Raw genomic sequence first — 21,671 nt, 5'->3', positions numbered from 1 at the left:
CCAGTTCAAAGAAAGGGTTTTGTCCACAGAAATGAAGGGGGGCCCCCCAAGCCGGAGGGGGGAAAGAAAACTTGGGGCCAAAGGGGCAAGGGCAGGGGAGGCATGATTTTTCATTGTCCTGAACAGCCCCGAAAAAGCCAATGACCCTTCAAACACGGTGGGAGGAAGACTGGGGGCCTTTCTCTCACAGTGGGAGGCGGTTTCCCCTAGTCAATTTATCCTGGGGATCGTAAGGAGGGGGTACCGCCTAGAATTTACAAGACCACCCCCACAAAGACTCCTCATTACACTCCTTCCCAGGTGTGCGACGAAGGCCAAGGCCCTACTGGGGGCATTAAAGGGTCTAGAGCAGTGGTTCTCAACCTTCTAGTGCCGTGGCCCCTTGATAAAATTTCCCAAGTTGTGGCGACCCCTAACAGTAAAATTATTTTCGTAGCGTGGGTTGTCAGCACCCAAGGCAAGAGTAGTAATCTGCACCCCTAACCCACGGACATTTAGCGCTCCCTGAGTCCCTTCCACCCATACAATATTAAAATCCCTTATGGTACATTTTAGAAAGTGTAACACTTTGTTTTTGTTCTCCTTTCTTTCCCTTTTATCTCCCTCTATCCTAATTCCCCCCCCAATCCCTCTCTCTAGCCGTCTCTCTTGTTCTTGCTCTTATTCTTTCTCTCCCTTTTTCTTTGTTCCTCCCCCTCTTTTCCTCCCCCTTCCATGTATTGTCTATTTTCTCTCCTTCTCTTACTCCTTGGTGGGTGGGAATGGAACATCCCTGGATTTGGTGGCCCCTGGCAAATCATTATTCGACCCCCAGGTTGAGAACCACTGATCTAGAGGAACAGAACGTGGTTCGCAGAGTTCCAAAGGGGAGGAGGGGGGGGGGCTTTTACTTACACATTTTTGTAGTAAAAAAACCCTCAGGAAAATACAGATTGCTCCTGAACTTAAAACCCCTGAACCAGTCAATTTCCTACAAGAGATTCCCTATGGAATCGACCTTTACAGTCAGAGCCTTGTAAGGATGAGCTCAGGCGTGTTCGCAAACAGCATGTGCAGAGCCTGCCAGGAAGTCAGCACTGCACAGCACTAATAACAGGCAGTGAGACATTTCCCCATCTCTGCAGCCGCGCATCGGGACAATGTCTCACTGCTTGTGATTAGCGCTGTGCAGTGCCGACTTCCTGGCGGGCTCTGCACGTGCTGTTTGTGAACGTGCCTGAGCTCATCCTTAGAGCCTTGCTATCCCAGAATTGTTACATGGTGTCACTAGATCTCAAGGACGCCTCCACATCACTATCACAGAAGCTTTCCAGAAGTTTCTCCATCTAAATATAGAAGGAGAAACAAGCCATCTACAGTTTCAGGCACCTCCATTCGGCCTATCCTCGTCACCTTGAATATTCACAAAGGTCATGGCAGAAGCCTTGGCCTTTCTGCGACTCAAGAGTCTCAATTATTGCATATCTGGATGATCTGCTCCTCTTCGCAGTATTTCCAGAACAGCTAACCAGAAATCTGGAACTGACAAAGGAAACCCTGACAGGGCTGGGGTGGCTGCTGAACCTGGAAAAGTCCAGCTTGATTCCATCTCAGCGCATTACCTACCTAGGGTACCTGCTAGACTCCACTCAGAAGAGTTTTTCTCCCGGAAGAAAAGATGCAGAAATTGGACAAGGCAGTAGCCTCTCTCCAAAACAACCAGCAGGTCTCTATAAGGTCATCAATGTCAACTCTGGGTCTGCTAACTTCAACCATCCCAGCAGTTCAGTGGGCAGGGCTACATTTTTGTACATTTTTTTTTGACCACAGCCAGGAGCCGTTAGACACCTTACTATGCATTCCACCTCAGGTAAAAAGATCCCTGTGGTGGAGAAAAGCGGTATCGCAGGGGCGTCTGTGGCTCATTCCGGTCTCCAGGATGGTAACCATGGACGCAAGCGGCAAAGGCTGGGGCGCACACTTGGGAACCTTACTGGCACAGGGCACGTGAAGGGACAAGGAGCTCAAAAGGTCATCCAATTGGAAGGAACTGAAAGCTGTCGGGTTGGCACTCAAAGCCTTCAGTAGAGAACTTCAGGGCCACCACATTCAAGTGCGCTCAGACAACTTCTCGGGCGTCGCTTATGTAAACAAGCAAGGCAGCACGAGGAGTGGAATCCTGTTGGCCCTAGCAACAGAAGTCCTGAGCTAGGCAGAGGCCAACGCACTCTCCCTATCGACGGTGTTTCTAAAAGGGGAAAAGAATGTGGTGGCGGACTTTCAGAAAGCAGCTGAGAGAGGGCGATTGGGTGCTCAACCAGGAAGTCTTCAGCCTTATATCCAAAAGATGCGGACCCCCGGAGATGGACCTCTTCGCATCAAAGGACAATGCAAAAACCCCATGTTTTTTTCTTACTAAACAGGTGGGAAAACGCACTAGGGATAGATGCGCTAACGCAGAGCTGGCTTTTTAAAAAATGCTATGCCTTCCCACCCCCGGTCTGGCTCCTGGCTGTGCTGAGAAAATTTCAGACAGAGAACACCTCTCTTCTTGGTGGCACCACATTGGCCCAAAAGGGCTTGGTTCTCAATACTCAAACAGCAGTAGAACCTCCTTGGTTCCTACCACTTCGGGAGGATCTCTTTTCACAGGGCCCGGTCCTCTGTCCCCAAGTACACCGATGGAACTTAGTGGCCTGGCTACTGAGGAAGGAATATTAAAAACCAAGGGATTTTCAGAAAGGCTGGCATCCACTCTCCTCAATAGCAGAAAGAAGGAGATGCGCCAGATCTACAAAAAGGTCTGGGTTTGCTTTAACGAGTGGTACATAGAAAACTCCTTCAAGGTGCAGAGCCCCATAGCAGTTTTGGAGTTCTTGCAGTGCGGGGCAGATAAAGGGTTAGCCGTTAATACCCTTAAGAGCCAGGTTTTAGCGCTTTGCTCATATTTGGAAAAACCTCTGGCCACCAACCCTTGGGTGGTCTGATTTTTCAGAGCTCTAGCAAGACAGAGACCAGTTCAAGGCCCACCCTTCCCCAAGTGGGACCTATCTTTGGTCTTACAGGCCCTAATGGAGCCACCATTTGAGCCTTTAGAAAATTGTTCACTGAAGGATCTTACTTTCAAAACAGTATTTTGTTGCAGTGATAACTGCCAGGAGGGTCAGCGAAATAAAGGGTTTATCAGTCAGACCCCCTTTTTGTGTTGTTTTTTCGGATCGGGTAGTTTTTAAAACCGATCCAGCATTCTTACCTAAATTGGCCTCAAAGTATCATGGAAGCCAGGAGATAGTCTTACCCACTTTCTGTCTTAATCCCTCAGGAGAAAGGAAGTTTAAATTTTATACCTTAGATGTAAGGAGATGTATTCTGCAGTACTTAGAGCTGATGAAAGCAGTAAGGAAGTCAGACTCTGTTTATTTTGTTTTCTGGGGCAAGAAAGGGATATAAAGCGTCTCGACGCACCATTGCCAGATGACTCAAGGTAACCATTGGCCAGGCCTATAAGTTTGCAGGAAAAGAAGCTCCTGTTGGTATAAAAGCACACTCTACTAGGGCTATGGCGGCTTCTCAAGCGGAAAGGGCTGGAGCAAATTTGCAAAGCAGCAATGTGGTCCAGTTTTGTAAAACATTACAGGGTGGACCTGGTGTCAGCGAATGAGCAAGCCTTTGGGTGAAAGGTTTTGCAAGCCGTAGTCCCACTTAAGTGGTAAGTGCTCGTCTAGCCTCTCATTGTGGCTGTCCTGAAAGACGGCGAGGGAAAGTTACGGTTACCGGTAACGTCTTTTCCAGTAGTCTTTTGGGACAGCACTAGTCACCCACCCAAATTTATAGGGGGACTTGAGGAAAGCCCTGAACGCAGGCACGTTAGTAATATGTGATGGTATGTTATTAATGTCTTCTTGTGTCTCCCCAGCTGGCCGGAGTTGCTCTTAGAAAAACTGAAGTCCGGCAGGGGGAAGTGAAATTTTTTGGCTGGCGCACTGTTTCCTAAGGAAGGGGAGGAGCCAAGGTCTGTCATTGTGGCTGTCCTGGAAGACTACTGGAAAAGACGTTACCGGTAAGCGTAACTTTAATTTTTTTTCCTGCTAGTAAATACCTTATACAGCCCACTTCCTGTTTCTTGTCTGGTAAAACGCCTAGGCTTATGACATCATGCACAGCTCCCTCCCTCACTCTTGTAAGAGTTTGCCAGGAAGGCAGGGATGAATGAGTCATAAGAGGGCCAATGAGAGCCGCAGAGCTGGAGATGTGCCTCTGTGTGTCTGTGTAAATCCAGGAAGTGAACAGGCAGCAGCTTCAGCTACCCCACAGTTAAAATGGTTGCAGCCAGACTCAACGGAGGGAGATTTCTGAAGCATATTTGGAAAGTACAGAATCACAATATATATAAAATAATATGCAAAGTGGTTGGAGGGAAGCTTCAGGAATGCAAAGATGTTTTTATTACAAATTATGTAAGCAGACTGCAGTTCCTCTTTAACAGGGATGGAAAGCAGAGGCTTGCAGACTTGGAAGGTGGTGAGGAAATCTCTCCCTGAAGTAATTACATTAGAAAAGTGAAGGATACTTACCGTTTCAGATGACTTCAGCTTCCACTGTCAAGTTACATTTATGTATCAAGTGTTGTGAATCCCCAGTACACTCACTGTCTTGGTATTACCAGACCCATGTGAGCTATAAAACATGCATAGCGATTAGGCCTGAGCAGTTCTAAGAAGCCTTTCCTCAGACAGCTCTGAATTTCAAAACCAGTAAAGTTGTAAAGCATTTGTTTTTTTTTGTTTTTTTATGACTGTCTAAAAGGGAATTATGGAGTTTTAAATTATTTTAGATATACATTGGAAAGAGAGTATCCTAATGTAGAGAATATTGTGTGTTAAAGCGGAACTACACTGCATCTGAGCGCCACAAATTAAAAATGCTATTTAATTTATTTTTAATATTCAAAGCAAACTCCCCCATCCATCCATGTCTTCATGCTTTATTTTGCTGAGAAATCACTTTAACCACTTGCCGACCGCAATACATACACTGCCTTGAAAAAGTATTTATACCCCTTGAAATTTTCCACATTTTGTCATGTTACAACCAAAAACGTAAATGTATTTTATTGGGATTTTATGTGATAGACCAACACAAAGTGGCACATAATTGTGAAGTGGAAGGAAAATGATAAATGGTTTTCAACATTTTTTACAAATAAATATGTGAAAAGTGTGGCGTGCATTTGTATTCAGCCCTCCTGAGTCAATACTTTGTAGAACCACCTTTCACTGCAGTTACAGCTGGAAGTATTTTGGGCATGTTTCTTCCAGCTTTGCACATCTGGAGAGTGACATTTTTGCCCATTCTTCTCTGCAAAATAGCTTAACCACAGAAGAGCATGTACAGGCAGATTAACGTACCTGTACGTTGCCCTTTAAGAAGTGGTTTAAAAGGTGTGAGTGTGATCGCGGGTCCCGTGGACTCGATGTCCACGGGGATACCCACAATCGTCTCACGGAGAGGGAGAATGGGGAAATGCTGATGTAAACAAGCATTTCCCCATTCTGCCTAGTGACACTGACACTAATTACAGCTCCCTGTAATCGGGAGTGGTGATCATTGTGGTGTCACACATAGCCCCTCTCCCCAACAGTTAGAATCACTCCCTAGGACACACTTAACCCCTACAGCGCCACCTAGGGGTTAACCCCTTCACTGCCAGTCACATGTACACAGTAATCAATGCATTTTTAATTGCACTGATCGCTGTATAAATATGAATGGTCCCAAAATCGCGCCAAAAGTGTCCGATCTGTCTGCCATAATGTCGCAGTCCCGATAAAAATCGCTGATCGCCGCCATTACTAGTAAAAAAAAAGATTAATAAAAATGCCATAAAACTATCCCTTATTTTGTAGACGCTATAAATTTTGCGCAAACCAATCAATAAATGCTTATGGCGATTTTTTTTTTACCAAAAATATGTAAAAGAATACGTATCGGCCTAAACTGAGGGAAAAAAAATGTTTATTTATATATTTTTTGGGGATATTTATTATAGCAAAAAGTAAAAAATTATGTTTTTTTTCAAAATTGTCGCCAAAAATTGCAAAAAAGAAAAGCCGCAGAGGTGATCAAATACCACCAAAAGAAAGCTCTATTTGTGGGGAAAAAAGGACGTCAATTTTGTTTGGGAGCCACGTCGCACGGCCGCGCAATTGTCAGTTAAAGCGACACAGTGCCGAATCTCAAAAAGTGCTCTGGTCTTTGGGCAGCCAAATGGTCCGGGGCTTAAGTGGTTAAGCTCTGTCAGATTGGATGGAGAGCGTCTGTGAACAGCAATTTTCAAATCTTGCCACAGATTCTCAATTGGATTTAGGTCTGGACTTTGAGCCATTCTAACACATGAATATGCTTTTATCTAAACCATTCAATTATAGCTCTGCCTGTATGTTTAGGGCCGTTGTCCTGCTGGAAGGGGAACCTCCGCCCCAGTCTCAAGATTTTTGCAGACTCTAACAGGTTTTCTTCAAAGATTGCCCTGTATTTGGCTCCATCCATCTTCCCATCAACTCTGACCAACTTATCTGTTGCTGCTGAAGAAAAGCATCCCCACAACATGATGCTGTCACCACCATGTTTCACGGTGTGTATGGTGTGTTCACGATGATGTGCAGTGTTAGTTTTCCGTTACACATAGCGTTTTGCTTTTAGGCCAAAAAGTTCAATTTTGGTCTCATCTGACCAGAGCACCTTCTTCCACATGTTTGCTGTGTCCCCCACATGGCTTCTCCCAAACTGCAAACGGGACTTCTTATGGCTTTCTTTCAACTATGGCTTTCTTTCAACTATGGCTTTCTTCTTGCCACTCTTCCATAAAGTCCAGATTTGTGGAGTGCACGACTAATGCCGCGTACACACGATCAGAAATGCCGCCAGCAAAACTCAGACGAGAGCTTTTTGTTGGAAAATGCGACCGTGTGTATGCTCCATCGGTCTTTTGCTGGCAGAATTCCAGCCAGCAAAAGATTGAGGGCATGTTCTCTATTTTTCAGTCGGGAAAATTACCTATCCAAAAATGCGTTTGTCTGTATGCAATTCGGACGCGCAAAAAATCATGTATGCTCGGAAACAATTTGACGCATGCTTGGAAGCATTGAACTTCATTTTCTCGGCTCGACGTAGTGTTGTACGTCACCGCGTTCTTGACGGTCAAAAGTTCAGAGAACTTTTGTGTGACCGTGTGTATGCAAGGCAAGCTTGAGCGGAATTCCGTCGGAAAAACCATCCAAGTTTTTTCTGATGGAAATTCTGATCGTGTGTAATAGTTTAATAATAATAATAATAATAGTTTATTATAGTTTTCCTGTGGACAGATTCTCCCATCTGAGCTGTGGAGCTAGGTTTGCAGTTGGGCTATACGCTTTCCATTTTCGGATGATGGATTGTTCAGTGCTGTGTGAGATGTTCAAAGCTTGGGATATTTTTTTAAAACCTAACCCTATTTAAAACTTCTCCAACTTTATCCCTGACCTGTCTGGTGTGTTCCTTGGCCTTCGTGATACTGTTAGTTCACTGAGGTTCTCTAACAAACCTCTGAGGGCTTCACAGAACAGCTGCATTTATACTGAGATTAAACTACATACAGGTGGACCCTATGTACTAATTAGGTGACTTCTGAAGGCAGTGGGCTCCCCCAGATTTTAGTTAAGGGTATCAGAGAAAAGGGGGCTCAATACAAATGCACGCCACAATTTTCAGATATTTATTTGTAAAAAAATATCATTTTCCTTCCACTTCAAAATGATGTGCCACTTTGTATTGGTCTATCACATAAAATCCCAATAAAATACATTTACATTTTTGGTTGTAACATGACAAAATGTAGAAAATTTCAAGAGGTATGAATACTTTTTCAAGGCATTGTATATATGCATTGCGGTTTGCAAGTGGTTTACTGGGATTATGGCTTGAAGATAAAATTTTCTTTTGTTGTCGAATTCACACTTGTCAATGAGGCCGTTAGTGATTAGATGGAGGAGATCCAACAGGGGTTCCCGGAGATTAGCTGTGGCTGCTTGCATATAATTACTCACAGAGTGCATTATCAGCCCTGGACACGCAATGACCAATAGGGGGAAAAAGTTAAAATTCCCACCGATCCCGGAGATTCCCCTGATGCTTCCCGGCCCCCACGTGGAGGCCCGCACCGCTCGCAGCACGCAGACGGGCCCGATGGAGTCGACTGACTCCCGACTCCCCTGGCTTGTGGAGGTAATGGCAGCAATAGCCACTTGTCAATCCACCCTCACGGCAAAAATTGAGGCCGTACAAATGGATGTAGGCCTCCTGCGGCAAGATATGGACAAACGCAGAACCAGAGTTACAGAGACCGAACAGAGAGTCGGCAACACGGAAGACATGGTCGCAGAGAATGGCACCGCTCTTCACACGCTCCAAACCAAAGTGAAGGCCCTGGAATATAGAGCTGAAAACACAGAGAACAGAAAGAGACGCAACAATCTCCGCATCATGGGCCTAGCTGAAGGAGCTGAGGGAACCAATCCCATGTACTTTGTGGAGAACATGTTGCGCAACCTCCTGCCTGATGCTCGCCTGTCCTCCCATTATGCGGTGGAAAGGGCACACCGAATCCCACCTAAACCTGGGCCCCCAGGAGTCCCTCTGAGAACCTTCATCTTTCGCTTGCTCAATTTCAGGGACAGGGATGAGATTCTCCATGCATCCAGGAACGTAGTGTCAGAAACCATGAACCAGAGACAGAAGTACAGTAAAATTACGCATGTTTATTAATAAAAAGGTAAATAGCGTAAGCGTAGTCAAAGCATAGCTAGAGTCCGAGAGTCCAGTAACCGGATCGGGTAGTCAGCCAAGCCAGAGTTCAGTAACCAGATCGGTAATCAGCCAAGCCAGAGTTCAGGAACCAGATCGGGTAATCAGCCAGGCCAGAAGTCAGGGATCCAAGTAGAGGAACAGCAAGCAGGACAAGGAGCCAGAAGGGATGTCAGCAAAACCAGTCTTTAAACAGGAATGCAGGAGATGGTTTCTTGTGATGTGACCAAGGTGAAGGCAGGAATGAAGTGAGCTGGAGATCTTTAACCACTTCCCACCCGGCCACTGCACATAAACGGCCGGGTGGGCTATCTCTCCTTCTGAGTGGACGTTCAGGAACGTCCCTCAGAGGGAGCGGGATCACGCAAGCACGCGCAGCGGCGCGATCCCGATGCGTTAGTGTCACCCGGACACGGCGCATCTCTGATCGGCAGGAGGGCTCTGCGATTGGCCCTCCTGATCACATGACGGCCGTGTTGACTCACAGCCGTCATGTGATGTAAACACAGAGCCGGTTGCTAAGCAATCTGCACTCCTCTCCTCACACGAAAGTTGTCAGTGAGGAGAGGAGAGCGGATCGCTGCAGCCGGCTGGTGATCAGTGAGTATGAGCTGTTTTTTACAGCTTTTTACTCACTGATCACCAGTCTAGTGACCCCACACATGTAAAAACACAAAACAAACACTGAGTAAACCCACAATGCCCCCAAAACACATGTCCCCAAAACACATGTCCCCACATAGTAAAAACACATGTCCCCCACATATGTCCCAGTAAAATCACATGTCCCAATGATTATCTGCACACATATGTCACCTGCGCACATCTGTACATGATCATTTGCGCACATGTGTCCGTGATCACACAAACCAATTATTATACACTTAACGGGATTTTTTTTACCAAAAACATGTAGCAGAATACATTTTGGCATAAATTTATGACAAAATTTGATTTTATTGGATTTGTTTCAAAATAGAAAGAAGAAAATATTGTTTTTTTTTTTCCAAATTTCCGCTCTTTTTTCGCTTATATCGCAAAAAATAAAAAACAGAGTTGTGAATAAATACCACCAAAAGAAAGCTCTATTTGTGTGAACAAAATGATAAAAATTTAATTTGGGTACAGCGTAGCATGACCGCGCAATTGTCATTCAAAGTGTGAGAGCGCTGAAAGCTGAAAATTGGTCTGGGAAGGAAGGGGACGAAAGTGCCCAGTATTGCGGTGGTTAAGTAGGCAGATCCACAACAGCTGGTTAACTGTGGAGAGAGATGAGAGCTGGCAATTAGCCGACAGCTGAGCGGCCAGCTCAGAGAAGAAAGGGCTGAGCCAGCCCTGACACGTAGGTGACCTGCGCTTTCAGTACAACAAATTGATGATTTTCCCTGACTACTCTGTGGAGACCCAAAAGCTTAGGAAATTGTTCGACCATGTCAATGCGGCAATGAGGGCGCGCAACATCCGTTACAGTGTCCTTTTTCTGGCTCGCCTGAGGGTCCAGGGAAGACAACCCGCTTCTTCAACTCCCCCAGAGAAGCGTCTACCTGGCTGGACTCCTTGCCGCAGGTCCGCTGACCTGGAGATTCGTATGTGAGTACCTGTTGTCTTCACTTGAGCTACACCCTTCCTTGGGCCCAGGCCTCTGAAATTGCCAGCTTGGCCCACTGCTGAGGCATCACCGGCCAGATGGCTGCTTCTGTTGCACCTGTTGTGCCTTATCCACACACGTGGGGCTCGCTGCATCCGTTGTGCCCACTTGCCCCACCTGCAGTAACCCAAGTAAGTTCCGCTGACAGGGACAATGTCAGGAAATCCCTGTGGTCTGACTTCTTCCCCTTGTTTCCTTCCTCCTTGAGGCTGCAGTGGAAATACTAAAAATACCTACCTACTGATGGTTCGTACTTACTGTTGGGACATCAAACTGCCTTTTTTTTTTCCTCCTCCTTGTCCCTTGTCCCATGCAGCATGTTTCATTATCCCAGCGGTTGTCTCTGACGTGGAGAGCTGTTCTATTTGCAGCTGGCGAGCTGATTTGGTTTGGGTTGGAAGCCCTCCTCAGTTTCAGGGAGATGGGTGGGTTTGGGGGGGTCAAATGTTTACGCATATTAGGGTAGTAGTACCGCGCCAATCCCAAAGGTCAGAAGCAGCCAACACGACAATCAGACAAATTGTGCAATAATATAAAATAAAAGCATCTCGATCAGGAGGGCAATATTCAAAATATGGAATATTTGGCTCTCTCTTTTTTTATTCCATATTTTGAATATTGCCCTCCTGATCGAGATGCTTGCATACACCTTGGAGTAAGACGACAAACAAGATATCCAAACGGATGCCCAGGTCTCCATTCCAGCAGGAACATCTTATTTCTTTAGACCAGATCCACACTGTCATCCACTATATGACAGTTTAAGCACTTTTGACTCACCGCTCATGGCTTGTGAGTCCACCATTGCTGGTAAGAGTACCCCATCTTCTTTATTGTTTGGGATTACCATTGGGAAGAAAACCATTTGATTATCGTCTTACCACTCAGAGCAGTTCGAGAAACATATGAGAGATCTGTTAATACTACTATCTATATCTCTATGAACTTTCCTTGGTGTTAGCAACACAGACTTTTTTGTTTTATGTACTTATTGATTATTGCCCAGTATATTTTCTCCACTTTTTATATCTGTTCACACATTTTTGCATTATAGTATGTAAGCCCTTTTTTTTTTGTTGTTCATACATACAACCTTCCACTTATTTTTTGTTCACATCTTATATGTATGAGTGAGTGATTTGCGATAATAATTGGCTACACATTTCCTTTGATTTAATTTGATAAGTACTTTCACCAATACTGGTGCACCTTTATATTCATACATGAGGTCTCATGCTGCACCTTTTAGGTGATTGGTGTGATTTGTGGTCTTAGTCCAGTTGCATGTTATTGATTAGTATATATTTCATTATATATTCATTTTTGAACTTTGGAGTGTCATTTCAGGCTGCCTCTATCTTCTGTGGGCACTTGCATTTTGTTTTTCACACATTTAGCGCCACACTTTTATTTTATTTTATATAAATGTTTACACATGTTTATTTATTTATTTTTATGTTTAATTATTTACGCACAAGTCCGTTCAATGAGGTGGGTTATCATGGGTCTATATCTACCACCCCCAGCATCTCTGTCTCTTCTGAATGTTTCCTCTCATTCTACCAAACCCTATATAGCTCCAGGGTGACCTATACTAGTGAGGAATTGACTTCTTACCTAGAGCCCGTTGATATCCCTGTCCTGACTTCAACCTACCACAACAAACCCCATCATGGTGGAGGAAATTTTTAAAAGCACTCAAGACACTTCAATCAGGTAAAACCCCTGGCCCAGACGGTATTCCGGTAGAATTTTACAAACAGTATGCTGGAGAGCTAGCTGTTAGACTACATGCCATTTTAACTGAGTCGCTAACTGCTGAGGCACTTCCAAACTTCCTGAGTGAGGCTGTTGTGGTAATAACTAAGCCGGGAAAAGACTCTTCCTTATGCTCCTCATATCACCCTATATCATTGATAAACGTGGATGCGAAACTGCTGGCCAAGGTCTTGGCCAACAAATTGAGCGTGTTCATATCAGCACTGGTTCATCCAGATCAGATGGGGTTCATGCCTGGGAGGGGTATGGAAATTAATATTAGAAGACTTTTCACACATATGGCTAGGGCGCAACCAGAGTTGGCAGGTGTAGTGTCCCCTCTGGATGCAGAAAAAGCCTTTGACTCTGTGGAGTGGGGGTATCTCTGGGAGGTCCTGTCCCAGTTTGGTTTTGGCCCCAGGTTTATGACATGGCTGCGAATGCTCTATGCCAACCCGCGAGCCAAAGTCTGCACTAATGGCAGCCTGTCATAACACATTTCCTTTGGGGCGCGGAACACATCAAGGATGCCCTCTGTCACCAGGTTTGTTCGTCCTGCCATTGGGGCATAGTGGTGGGTCCAGTGGAAGAAAAGGTGTCCCTATACGCGGAAGATACCCTGCTTTACCTTGCAGATGCCTTGTTCTCTCTTAAAAAGGCTCTAAATATATTTGAAAGGTTTGGTCGGTATTCAGGAATTTGTATCAATTGGGGCAAGTCAGTGCTGTTCCCACTACACCCCTCTGTCCCTCGTCTAAACACAGGCACGCCCCTCCAATGGGTGGATGATTTCCCCCACTTGGGTATTAAGATCAGTGGTACAATGGGTGAATTCATAGAGAAGAACATATACCCCCTCATGTCCCAGCTCACAGCTAAATGTACTGTTTGGCGCACCCTTCCACTCACACCGGTTAGCAGAGGTAACTTGCTGAAAATTATATTCTTACCAAAATTCCTGTACTTCTTCTGCAACACCCCGTTGCATATACCTAAGGCCTTCTTCAGACGACTAGAGGGGGTACTGACCTCATTTATTTGGGCTGGGAGGCCGACTAGGGTGGCAAAGCGTATCCTATACCTTCCCTTATAGCACCTGTTGACCTTCAGCGTGGTGGGGAAACCCCTTTCCACCCTGTACCTCTACCTGACGGTGGCTCATGACACTGAACTCACTGAATCCCTGGACAGGTGGAGGGCGGATATTGCAGCCTTGAGCGAGGATGAATGGGAGGACTGTATATCTACTTTCATTCCCTCTATAGTGGCCAAAGATAGGTTCATCAAACTCAAGTTCCTACACAGGGCTTACTATACCCTGCATAGAATGGCCAACATATACCCACAGCTTGACCCATACTGTCCTAGATGTAGAAGCGAGGTGGGGACGTTTTGGCATATGGTCTGGTCCTGTCCCAGGCTCCGGTCGTACTGGGAGGAGGATGGTCAGGACATTGAGTGATCTGAGCGAGGTCCAGATACCGTTGGACCAATGGTGCTCTTGCTGAGCTACCTAGAGGAAGTTGAGGGGGATAGATATACTAAACCATGTATTATTTTCTCCTTGTTTTCTAAAATGGAAATCGGCTAACCCACCCGCACTTGACTCCTGGAGAACAGTGGTTAATTCAGTACTGCCTCTATACAGACTTACCTACGAGAGTAGGCAATGCCCGGGTAAATTTGACAAGGTGTGGTCTGCATAGATAGATGCCTGTGGTTAAGGGGGCATACGGGTCTGGCCTCTTGAGAGTCGACTCTTCCCCTCCCGTTCTCCTCAGGGATCTCCCCATTCTTACTTGTTAAAGTCTCCCAAAAAACAAAACAAAAGAAGAGGTTCTGTTTTCTCTCCCCCCTCCCCCCCGCAATACTGCTTTATTGCCCCTCACTGTTTGATGGTAAGCTACTGGGTGAGGTTGCTTGAATGACAATACTCTACATAACAAGTTGATATATTTGCTTATGTTCCCCTTTGTAACTTGGTTTAACGTGAAATGTAGGTTTATAACTCCGAATTGAGGAATATCTTTATAGACAATACTTTGTACTGTACCTGTAGGAATATCTTTTGCTGACTGTGCTGTAACGCTGATTTGTTTAATAAAAACATTTCTGTTAAGAAAAAAAGAGATAGATTTCCCTGTACTTCCTGTGACTAGGACAAAACGTGAGAGAGAAAATCTCTCCAAAAGGAGAACAGGCTTGCATGCTTGATTTATTTAGTTGTTTATTAATTTTTTTAATAGTAGGTCCGGAGAGGGCTATCTCTGATTTTGTATTGTTGTCTCTGCAGTTTGAGTAGATATGAGCTCAATACTATTTCTGGTGACATGTGTTGGGTAGACAGGAAGTGAGGACAACGATCTCCAGTGCAGAAACAGACAGAAATAAAAATAACCCCCATAAGATTCTAAACTCCATTTTACTCAAATCAAGAAATTTTTTTTTGGCTGCACCACAATTTTCTCATGGTTATCTATATGGGTCGGGTGATTCCACACAGTCACACATGTCCTCTTCCATCAGGAGCATTTTCTGTCTCTTCTCCTCACTGTATGTAGTGCTTGATGAATGTACTGTGCCTTTCTGGTCTATTGACTGAGGAATAAGTTGATGATGCATGAACCTGCTGGATGCCCTACAATGAAAATGTATCTAGTACAGCAAGAAGTCAAGGTTAGCTTCATAAATACAATTTACCTTTGAAATGATCCTTATTATATGATGTTACTTCCAAGCTGCCTCAATTTATTTAACTCCATGAATCTGATATTCTTCCTGCCTTGACATTGTCTAGGTCTATAACCACGGCTAATATGAATTAAAGAACGCTGAGCTTTCATTGAAATTATTCTAGTGCGTGAAGGCTATTGATCATGTTGCTGTGTCTGCTTTGTGTTTGAACTAAATTCGGAATAAAAGATCACATCCATAAGTCATGTTTTCCTATTAGAAGTTTTGACATGAAATTGCTAATTCAGTTCAGAGACTTGTCCTAAAACAGCATAGTTTATTGCTGTGAGCATGTCAAGCAGACTGATGTATATAGTAAGATGTGAATGTTTGTGTTACAATTGCTAAGACTTCCTCTTCCTCTTATTTTTGGACTTTCAAAACTACAGTATATCTTAGTTCTGCAGAAGGGAGGCTAGCTCCATGCAGAAATTGGTGACTTGATGTTTATGGGACTTGCAGCAGTTAACTGTTTTTGCGGAAATTGATCCCCCCCACACTTTTAATATACCTTACCAAAGGTGACTTTGTAAAATGATCTAACTAGCCAGGGGTGGGGTGAGGACAGAGTGGCATGCCATGGATAATGGGGTACCACTCTTCCTCCTGTAATGGGCCTAGGTAAGCAGGAGGCCCAGACAGCAGGGCCGGCTCTACCGCTAGGCAAACTAGGCAGCCGCCTAGGGCGCACTGCCGCCTAGGGCACAGCCATGGCTGCTGGCTTACCTACTCTACACCTCGTCCTCTAACCGGCTGTCTAACACCGACCCTGTCTGTGGTGGCATGGCAGCAATCAGCAGCACCCTTGGGGAGGTGCGGGCAGCGGGGCATCGATCGCCACGTGGCAGTGATCAGCGAGGGGCCGGCCGAGGGCAGATAGGCCCGAGAGCCCAGGACTCAGTAGAAGAGCTCCACCGCTGCACCGCCTCCCCCTTGACCTCGCCCCCCCTGACCCCACCCCCTGAAGAGGCGAGAAGCAGCAGGCACAGCATACCCCGCACTTCCAGAGCATAGACTGCTCCAACTTCCTCTCCCCTCTAACGTGAGGCCCGGAGCTGGAGGACAGGCTTACTAAGGGGCACAGAGCTGTGACAGAGGATGGGCGGGAAGCGCAGGCTGCTGCGGGAGTTGCTGGAACTGGAAGGACCAAAGCAGATCAAGGAGACACACTGGCATCATGGCATGGAAGGTACCGTCCGCCTTTATATACAGACCTGGCCTGCAGATCTGCAGACAGAGACTGGGACAATGGGACAGAGGAGGGACTGCAGATAGGGACAGGGCTAGGGGTCTCTCTCATCTCTCTCCTCAGTCCCCTCTCGCTATCTCAGCCCTCCCCCTTTCAGCCCCCCCTCTCAGCCCTCCCACTCCCCTCCCTCTCTCAGCCCTCCCTCTCCCCTCCCTCTCTCAGCCCTCCACCCCCCCAGCCCTGCCAGGCAGCAGGGTGAATCGGATTTGGGCAGGGAGGGTGATCGGCACAGCGGGGAGCAGTTACTGGGACTGATCCCCTGTATGGCCCTCTCCACAGCAGATGAAAGCTGGCTTCTTCTCCTGTCCCTTCTGCCAGCTTTCAGTTGCTGCAAAGAGAGCTTTGTGCTCCCCCCCCACCCCCACAGTGCTGCCAGTTTCCCTCCTCTCCTTCGCGCCAGCAGCTGTAAGCACACAATAGGATCCTTCAGGATGGAGAGTGGGGGAAAGGTTTGGTAAATATGTCATAATTACCAGCCCCCTCCTTTCCTGAATGAACACAATGAGTGATCGGTATCGGTCACTTACTGTGTTCATTCGTAACTGAAGCATAGTAAATTGTGTTTATTTGGGGATGTGATAGACCCCAGTACTCAAGTCGAATATGTCCGCCGTATAAGCTTCCCTTGCCCGATAAAATAACGATACTAGATCCACAGCCCACACAGTCACTTGTCGTGACACAGCGTAGGGTGGCGCAAAACATCAACTATTTATTGAAACACAGACACAACACAGGCACAAAGAGATATACACTCTGGGACAATCCCTGAAAGGTGGAATTCATTTATCTTCATAGATTTCTTAAGATATATTGTTGATAAATCTTTCTGTCCCATGTGGAGGCGCCTCTCCAACCCAGTCTGCTGGAGGGCCACCATATTCCCTCTGACCATTAACCTGTACAAGATTAATATTACTGCTAAAAATAGCGCCGTTTTACCGTCGACGCTGCCCCCACCCCAGTGTGAAAGGGGCCTTATTTAAATTATGGTTAGTGTTTGGCTGAAGCCATTTATTATAAATCAACTGTGTTTTTACTCTTTTTAAATCCTAATGGCAACAGAAACTACCCAAATGACCCTGAGCAAAAGTTTACATACCCTGGTGATTTTGGCCTGATAATATTTACAAGTTGACACAAAGGGGTTTGAATGGCTACTAAAGGTAACCATCCTTACCTGTGATCTGTTTGCTTTTAATTAGTGTGTGTGTGTGTAAAAGGTCAATGAGTTTCTGGACTCCTGACAGACCCTTGCATCTTTCATTCAGTGCTACACTGACGTGTCTGGATTCTGAGTCTTGGGGAAAGCAAAAGAAAGGATCCTTGTCAAAGGATCTGCGGGAAAAGGTAGTTGAACTGTATAAAACAGGAAAGGGAAATAAAAAGATATTGAAGGAATTGAGAATGGCAATCAGCAGTGTTCAAACTCTAATCAAGAAGTGGAAAATGAGGGGTTCTATTGAAAACCAATCCACGGTCAGGTAGACCAACTAAAATTTCAGCCACAACTGCCAGGAAAATCGTTCGGGATGCAAAGAAAAACCCACAAATAACTTCAGGTGAAATACAGGACTCTGAAAACATGTGGTGTGGCTGTTTCAAGATGCACAATAAAGAGGCACTTGAAGAAAGATGGGCTGCATGATCGAGTCGCCAGAAGAAAGCCATTACTACACAAATGAAATGAAAGGTACACCATTCCTACTGTGAAACATGGAGGTGGATCGCTTATGTTTTGGGGATGTGTGAGCTACAAAGGCACAGGAAATTTGGTCAAAATTGATGGCAAGATGAATGCAGTATATTAGCAAAAAATGCCGGAGGAATATTTGCATTCATCAGCCAGGAAGCTGCGCATGGGACGTATTTGGACTTTCCAACATGACAATGATCAAAGCACAAGGCCAAGTTGACCTGGCATTGGCTACAGCAGAATAAAGTGAAGGTTCTAGAGTGGCCATCTCAGTCTCCTGACCTCAATATCATTGAGCCACTCTGGGGACATCTCAAACAAGCAGTTTCTGCAAGACTGCCCAAGAATTTACAGGAACTGGAAGCTTTTTGCCAAGAGGAATGGGCAGCTTTACCATCTGAGAAGATAAAGAGCCTCATCCACAAATACCACAAAAGCTGTCATTGATGTTAAAGGGGGCAATACAGGGTATTAAGAACTGGGGTATGTAAACTTTTGATCAGGGTCATTTGGGTAGTTTCTGTTGTCTGTCTAATTATGATTTAAAAAGAGTAAACACAGTTGATAATAAATGGCTTCAGCCAAACACTAACCATGAGTGAAAGAACATTTTTTGTGTTATCATTCATATTTTCTGAAAAATGGCCAAGAAATCATAAATTCTGCCAGGGTATGTAAACGTATGAGCACAACTGTATATAATCTTGTGAGCAACTATGTATATTCATCAAAAGCTAAAAAAGCAGCTGCTAGTACTTTTCACATTCCCATAAACTTGCATAGTATAACAAATAAATCACTGTGTCGAGCTGTGTTCCCCTAGACAATTAAAATCTTTATATTACCTTTTATGTTCAGAAGTAAATTAAAAAATATTCCACAAGATATATACATGTATCATCACACACATATGTCCAACGTGACAAACATAAATGAATTCATGCAATTAATGTTGAAAGGGTTAATTCTGCCCGGTTTCTATGCATTACCAGTGGATTCCTCTACAGAGCTCTGGGAGCAAACAATGAAAAAGACACACAAATGGTTTCAAAGTATGCTCAGCTTTAATGGTAGCTTGGCTTGAGTTTTTATAAAAACTCAGAATAAAAGGCGTCACGTAGCACAAGTGGGAGGAAGAAGACATCAAGCATATACATGTATATAGTATGACATTTTAGACATATAAGTTTCAATGCATATAATTCAATCTTGTCACAGGATGTTGGTGGTCAGCCTGTCCTTTGACATAGTCTCACATTCAGTTATTTATGGAGCTCTTTTGGCCTGCAGTTATACTATGTGTGAAAGTACAGCAGAAGGACACTTTGTTTCTCAAGCATTTAATGTTACAGTGCATTAACTCTTTCTAACCCTTCAATCCCCTCTTAGATCACAACATGATCTCACCATGGTTGCCTAATAACTTTCAGGTGACTTCAGTATTCTGTTCACCGTAAAAATATAGCTGATATATTGGTTATCGTCACAGGAGGGGTACCATTCAGAAATGGGGTTATATTCAAGGGGACAGCCATTAGAGGGATTCGAGCCATGGTGGGGTGCAATTTGCTACACACCCAGCACTTCTCATATCCTGATTTTTGGGAGTAAGAGTACTTAAACTGGAGCAACAACATTTTATCAGTAAAAGAGTCTGGGCTGTATGCATTAGTCTCTCTCTTGTTTCGGGTCTCATTACTAGGGCGGCCACATATACCATTGACACCCAAGTCCTCAGAGTGGTAGATACAGTTAGTAATGATCCAAGTGGGCAAAAACACTATCAGTGCCAGCATAAAGAGCAGGCACAAGATCTTTCCAGAAGTCTGTGGAGAAAGTAGTGAGGTCATCTTTTTCAGAGTCTTTATCACCTGTTTCACTTGCTCTTCGAGGATTTATATCACCTTCTTCACCTCCTTTATCTGTGTCTTGCTTCTGGGTCCTTTGTGGTACTTTCTTTAACCTCTCTGCATGGATCCATTCTGCAGACTGTTCTGTAAGGACAGCGCTTCTGGCCACTGCAATGATAGTAGTGGGTGGGCCGAAGGGATAGTCTTGCTTCTTGGTCCGGTTCAGCTGACGAATCACCACCGTGTCACCAGGCTGGAATTCATGCGTTGGTTCCTGTGAGGGTAACGGGAGAAAAGAGGATACTTTACCGTAGATGCCAAATGGTCGACCCATCAGAATTTCAAAGGGTGACAAATGATTAATCTTGGAAGTCATTCTAATCTCTGCTAAAACTGCAGGGAGCATAGTTTTCCATTTGGCAAATGTGCCACCCGTAGCTTTCCTTATCTTGTCCTTGATTGTCCTCTTCATTCGTTCCACTATACCCGAGCTTTGTGGGTAATAGGGAATGTGCAATTTCCACTATATTTGCAGGGTTGTGACTAACTCCTAACATACCTTGGAAACAAAGGCTGGGCCATTATCTGAGTTAATTTGCAACGGGCATCCCCACCTAGGTATTATTTCTTGTGTCAGGATTTTTACAACTGTCCTTGCATCCTCCCTAGTACATACGAAGGCTTCTACCCACCTGGAAAACATGTCTACTATGACGAGTAAATATTTCTATCTCTTTCCCAACTTTGGCCTGTGGGTAAAATCAATTTGTAGGTGTGTAAAAGGTGAGGTAGGATACAGTAGGTGTTCATGTTTGGGCTTGTTTGGTGTGTTTGAGTTGTTTCTGATACATTCAATGCATCTGGACACAAAAGACACATAATGACCGGAGGTGTACAATGTGGAAATCTTGTATTAACATATCGGCTGTGGCCTTCCATCCTCTATGTCCTAGGCTGTATTATACTGAAATGAATAAAGGTGCACTTGCTTTTGGTATACCTGGCTTCCCCTCTTTGGAAATGAGTCCAGTTTCAGGACTCGGTGTCAGACCCTCCTTATGCCAATAGGCCAGGTCTTCTGATGAAGCCATATCCTGTAGGTCCTGTAAAACCTGTTCCCAAGATAAAGTTGGGACAGTAGGGGGGGGCATTTGGACAAAGGCTAGAACTGTGAGACCAGCTTGTTTGGCAGTGGCATCTACCAGTGCATTTCCCCTGGAGACATCATCAGCATGGTGTGTATGTGCTTTGCAATGAATGATCACTATTTTGCTGGGTAATGAGATGGCTTCAAGAAGATTGGTGACCAGAGAAGAGTGAGAAATAGATTTCCCATCTGCAGTTATGTAACCACGCCTCTGCCATATTGTTCAAAAGTCGTGTGCGACTCCGAAAGCGTACTTGGAGTCAGTGTAAATGTTTACTTCTCATCCCTTTAAAAAGCTGACATACTGTCAGGAAATGTTCCATCCGCTGGTAAGACCTGTTATTTGGCATGCAGTACTGAGGTCCACCGGCAGGTGTCTCCTGGCAGTTTGGAACTGTCAGGAGAGCTTTTCCCTGTTAATAATATATCATCTTTGGGCCGCAGTACTGGTATCCACCAGCGGATGGATCCTGGCAGTGTGGAGCAGACAGTACCTCCTACAATCAGGTGTCACTTGAGGCCAATCATAGGCCTATAAATACCCGGCAAACATTCACATGTTTGCCTTGATTTCTTCATTGCCTCCTGACCTGCTTGCAATCCTGATCCTGTGCCCTGAACCTGATCCTGTCTCGGACCCTATCCTGTCCCACCTGTTACCTTGTATCCCTGCCTGCAGTCTGACCCATCCATCCTCTCCCTGTCCTGCGTTCCTTCCCCCATCTGCTGATCTCCCTGTGTATGACCTTGGCCTGGCTTACGTTTATGTC

General features: G+C 45.1%; 1 protein-coding gene across 1 annotated transcript in view; it reads left to right on the top strand.

Annotated features, from left to right (window-relative positions):
• Positions 1–21,671, top strand: part of SYT14 (synaptotagmin 14) — a 400,327-nt gene that overhangs the window by 77,622 nt on the left and 301,034 nt on the right. The window lies entirely within an intron of this gene.

This window comes from Aquarana catesbeiana, linkage group LG04 (genome assembly GCF_042186555.1).
Source record: "Aquarana catesbeiana isolate 2022-GZ linkage group LG04, ASM4218655v1, whole genome shotgun sequence".
NCBI classification, from domain to species: Eukaryota; Metazoa; Chordata; class Amphibia; order Anura; family Ranidae; genus Aquarana; species Aquarana catesbeiana.
Note: the sequence above shows the minus strand (reverse complement) of the source record. Positions and strands in the feature narration are given on the sequence as shown.